Here is a 5,489-nt window from a genome sequence, read left to right on the forward strand (position 1 = left end):
TTCTTGAGTTTTTGCAAACCTTCGCCGGGGCGAAGCAACTTGAAAGGTTCTGAAATTACCGAACTGCCACTCTGCTTGCTTCTTTGCTTTCTTCTTCGATTCTCGGTGCTCTCCCTTTCAAACAAGCCTCATCGTGCTTTATCCTGCTTCCGAACTCTCTTAACTTCTAAGATCCGCTAACTTCTGAGTCGAAAACTTCCAATTTTGTCCTTATTTGATCAACATGTCCATTTTAACCGGAAACACAAAATGTAAAGAATTAAACAACAATTCAGGTCAAAATGCACCACAAAGTACCTGAAATCCGAATAAAAAGACTTATGAAAACTGTATAATCCACGGATTATCACTTCCCCATCAAACTCCATTGTCAATGTCCCATTATGCACATCTATTTTCGTGTGGGCTGTTTCATGAATGGTCTCCCCAAAAGCAATGGTGTGGTTTTCACAGTTGTTTCATCTTTCATGTCAAGCACGTAGAAATCCACTGGAAAAACAAGCTGGTTTACCTACACCAAAACATCTTCTACAACTCCCTTTGGATAGGCATTAGATCGATCAGCGAGTGTAATAACTACGCCGATCTCTTTAAGAGTACCAAGATTTAAATCAAGATAAATTGAGTAAGGCATGACATTAATAGAAGTACCTAAGTCTAACATTGCTTTCTCAAACCTTGTGTTGCCTATGACGCATGGTATGGTGAAACTACCCGAATCTTTGCACTTTGTTGGAAGTTTCCTTTGCAAAACTGCTGAGACATTTTCTCCCATGCTCACCACCTCGTTTCCCTTAAGCTTTCTCTTGTTGGTGCACAGTTCTTTTAGAAATTTCACATAACGCGACACTTGCTTTATTGCATCCAACAAAGGAATATTGACATGTACTTTTCTAAAAGTGTCCAAAATTTCCTGTTCATGTTCCTCCTTCTTTGATGTGGCAAACCTGCTAGGAAAAGGCAAAGGAGGTTCGTAAGTATTAATAAGAACTTTAGATTGTACGTTAGGTGGATGTTTTGCATTGGAAGAATCGGTTGGCAAATTTTCTGCACTTTTGGGCTGTTTTGTTCCACCTTGAATCAACTCATCTCCAACTTCTTTCTTATCATTTGGCTTCTTGTGAGTCTTCTCAAGTTATCTACCACTTCTCAAAGTAATGCACTAGCATTTTCCCTAGGGTAAACCAAAGGTTAGGACGGAAGCTTTCTGGATCCATGCGCCTCTAATCTTCCAAGAGTAGTAGCCAATTGACTAACTTGGCTTTCCAAATTCTTAATTGACATTTTTGTTTCTTGTTGGAACTTGAGATTCTCTTGCTGAAATTAAAGAGAGCTAGTTGCTAATGAGTTTACCAAGTCTTCCAAAGACTTACCTTGAGGTTGGGAAACATTTTAGGATCTTGCTTGGTACGGTTGTGGAGCTCGTCGGTAAGGGAAACCAAGTGGATTATTAGTGACAGCAGCTTGTTGATTTCCTCCATAGCTAAGATTAGGGTGATCCCTCCATCCTAGATTATAGGTATTGGAAATGGATCATACCTTTGCCTTTGTTGTCCTTGGCATCCTCCCATGGCATTTACTTGTTCTGCATTTGTCTCTTGAAAGGTAGGACACATATCGGTAGGATGTCCCACATTGGAGCAAATTCACATGTCTTCACTTGTCCAATTGCAATTTGTTGCACAAGTGCAATCAAATTATTCAATTGTTGCTCAAGATTATTGGATATCCCAACTTCATTTACCTTCCTTGGTGGTGGATCGGATCGAGTACCAAATTGTTGAGTGTTTGCTGCCATGGTTGCAATTAAGTTCCTTGCTTCTGTAGGAGTTTTATCAACTAACGCTCCTCTACTTGCTGCATCTATCATGCTCCTCTCCATTGGCATCAATCCCTCATAAAAATATTGGAGAAGTAGTTGCTCACTTATTTGATGATGCGGACAGCTAGCACACGATTTCTTAAACCTTTCCCAATATTCATATAAGTTTTCCCCATTGTATTGCCGAATCCCACAAATTTCTTTCCTGATGAGTATGGCTCGAGATGTTGGAAAATACTTCTCTAGGAACAACCTCTTCATCTCATTCCAAGTAGTTATGGTTCCGGATGGTAGGTAATAAAGCCATTCCTTAGCGCTATCTGCTAAAGAAAATGGGAACACCCTTAACTTCACTTGTTCCTCCATTGTTCCATTTGGTTTCATACTCGAGCACACCACATGGAACTCCTTAAGGTGCTTGTTTGGATCCTCTCCCGCTAAACCTTTGAAAATGGGTAGAAGATGAATCATCCCAGATTTAAGCTCAAAAGCTCCCCCTTCCGTATCATTGTATCGAATGCATAAAGGTTGTTGGTCAACGGTTGGTGCAGCTATCTCTTTGAGAGTTAGATTAGCCATCTACTCTTGATCAGAAAAATCAGAAGAATCACTTGTGAGTGGAAGATCGATATGGATTGCTTGATCGAGAGTTTATCTATGCAAAGGTTGTTTCGAATGAGTAATAGGTGGAATTAGATCAGAATGCCGATTCGATCTCAAATTGTATCGCGAGCTCATTCATTAAAAACACCTAGAACTCAAAAACAAAGAACAAATAAGAATTCAAAATAAACAAAAGTAAACAAATAATTAAGTTAATGAAAATCCCCGGCGACACGGCGCCAAAAATTGATGCGTGCAAATGCAACACCTAATTTTACCTCACTAAATTCTAATGCAAAGTCGTGTAGTAGCAAAGAGCAAGTAAAGGTCTTTCCCGCAGAGGATTTTTGAACTTAATTAATTATCTACTTCTAACGGGGTTTGTCACGAATTATAAAATCTCAACAAATACTAAAATGAACTCAAAGCAAACAATGTAAATCAAGCAATTAATGATGATAGAGAAATAAATAAGAGAAATTGGATTGAAGGTTTATTCGCCACCACTAGACATGAATTACATAAAATAAAAGCTCTCTTTAACTTTCTAGCCTCTTAATCACATCAGCTCAGAAAATACCAAATGTTGATAAGTTCTATCTCTCCTTACTGAGTCATTGGATTGGACACGGTCATAACCCAATTCCCTATTTATTAGATAACCTAGGATACGATCTCTAGATTCAAAGTAATAAAAGCATTAAGTTGCGAGAGACCTACTGAATCAAGGCTAAACTCGTATGGTCGGTTTAGTTATCTTGAGTGATTACCCCCCATGTATGCAGGCATACACTTTACCACTAGTTATTTAGGTTAATAAAGCGATTCAATACTAAACAACCTAAATTGGCATTAATAGATTAATCGTAATGATTTACTTGGCCACTTAAACAATTAAGACAATCTATCTAAACCTTATTCACAGAGAAATAATCACATAACCAAGAGGGATCAAAAGATAAAAAGATGCAGATTTTATTAAACACAAGACATGTCTAGGGTTTTGAAATCACCCTCAATCACAAAAGAATTAGATCTTCATGAATAAATATGAGAACATCATTGTATTATTCATAACAAAGAAGAAAAACTTAGTGAAACTTGGTTGGATTAATGAAGTTGATGATGATCTCCTCCAATTCTTCTTCTCCAAGCCTTCTTTAATCTCCCTTTTTCTTTAGTTCTTCAATAATCTTTGTTCTCTCTTTTCTTTATCTCTAAAAGAATTCCCCCTTAAATAATGCTAAAAGACTTCTATTTATATCCCACAAGGGTTAGGGTTTTGTTTTCCTTAATTCTAGTTAGTTTAGGACTCTTAAAACCCTATTTTCCTAGTCAAAAATGGAGGAGAAGTTCCCAGCTATCGTGACTATGTTGTGGCACTGTGCTATAGCACAGTAGCTACTAGAAAAAGTGTTGCCGTGGCACAGTAGCTACAGGTCTTCTTCCCACATCATTCCACTGTTCTTCAGAGATGGTGATTTTTGGACTCGACAACGATAGAATTGGAAAAGTGGTAAACATATGAAATGTAGCCCTTTGAATCAGCTTTCCAACGATTTAAGAATAGTCTTAATCCAAGCTCCAAATCTCAAGATATTCTCAAAATACCGAGGCATACTCAAGCTGGAACGTAATCTAGAATCTTCTCTTTACTTCAACTTCCATAACTTCTTCAATTCAACTCTGATTCTCAATCCGTTTGTTTCCAGTCATCACAAATTCTCTCGTGAACATCATCTCTCATCCGAATATTATTTTTGAGCCTTATTCCCTGAAAACACAACAAAAATACCCGTGATCCTGAAAAGTGCGTTTATGAAACAATTAAGTTAATTCATGCAAATTAATCCTAATTTCCAACAAATGATACCTATAAACCACTAAGAATAAGTGTATTTTCAAGCACTTATCAATCTCGAATTACAAAATACAATGGTGTGATAGTTGAATTTCACTCTGATCATTGTCTTGTAAAGGATAAGTGGACTAAAGAGATACTGCTTCAAGGAACCTTACAAGATGGCTTATACCAGCTGCAAGTTTCCTTGCCAACTGTTGCCTCCAACTCTAACTCTTATGCATCCTGCCATGTTATTGCTATCTCCAGCTCTATTCCTAGTAGCAATAGTTTTAATAAAACTTTTGTTTCTCAAGACAAACAATCTGATGTAACTCTTAGTTTGACAAAATTGTGGCATGCTAGATTAGGGCATCCACAAGTGAAAACTCTTAAGACTGTGATGAATAAAGTTCATGTAACTAGTTCATTTGATAATAGCATCTTTTGTGAGTGTTGCCAATTTGGGAAATTATCTCATATCTCTTTTCCAAAGTTTGATTCTTGTTGAGTGGTGAAAATGCGGATTTATTTTGTGAGTTGGGGGTGAAATTGTAAGGAATTCAAGGTTTAACGTAGTATTTATGATGAGTTTCTTTACTTGTTTTGCTATCTTCCAAAAGCATAGGTTTTGTTGTGTTTTCAGGTATTCATGTGCAAAAAGATGGATTATTCATGCAAGTGTTGGTGTTCAAACATCCTGGAACCGTCGAGTGCGGATAAATCAAGGCAAGCAGAAAAAGAGTGGAATTCTGCAACTAAGCTGTAGCACACTTTTCTGAGCCGCGGCATGAAGACAACACAACTCGTATTGCGCCCTAACAAAGAATAATCGCGCCGTAGCACAAAGTCGACGAAATCCAAATTGCGCCGCGATGCAATTCATCCACACCGCGACATGATAGGGTTTTTGTCGAAGGAAAAATTGTCTGGAGCCGCAGCGTAGTGCAATTAAAATGCACCACAGTGCAAATCGCGATATTTGGAAAAACTCCGCATTTTCAACCTTGATTCTGGCGACCAATATTTACAATTTTGCCATTTTGCCTAAAAACTATATAAATGCAACTTTAGTCTGATTTTCAAGATTATTAGGTTCTCTAAAATACTTTTGCAACTTTTGAGGCTTGGGAGAGAGTGATTGATTGTGTAAAGCTAAACCCTGATCATCATGAGTGGATCTTACATCCAAATGTGTAAGGGTGAGATCAAGGTTTGTTTTCT

At 37.6% G+C, this 5,489-nt stretch overlaps 1 non-coding gene across 1 annotated transcript; it reads left to right on the plus strand.

The window, feature by feature from the left end:
* The first annotated feature begins 1,928 nt into the window (after window positions 1–1,928).
* Window positions 1,929–2,036, plus strand: LOC116140180. Its single transcript, XR_004129570.1, has one exon. It is a non-coding gene; the product is annotated as a small nucleolar RNA R71 (small nucleolar RNA).
* The last annotated feature ends 3,453 nt before the right edge of the window (window positions 2,037–5,489 follow it).

Source organism: Pistacia vera, unplaced genomic scaffold (assembly GCF_008641045.1).
Source record: "Pistacia vera cultivar Batoury unplaced genomic scaffold, PisVer_v2 Contig364, whole genome shotgun sequence".
Taxonomy (NCBI): domain Eukaryota; kingdom Viridiplantae; phylum Streptophyta; class Magnoliopsida; order Sapindales; family Anacardiaceae; genus Pistacia; species Pistacia vera.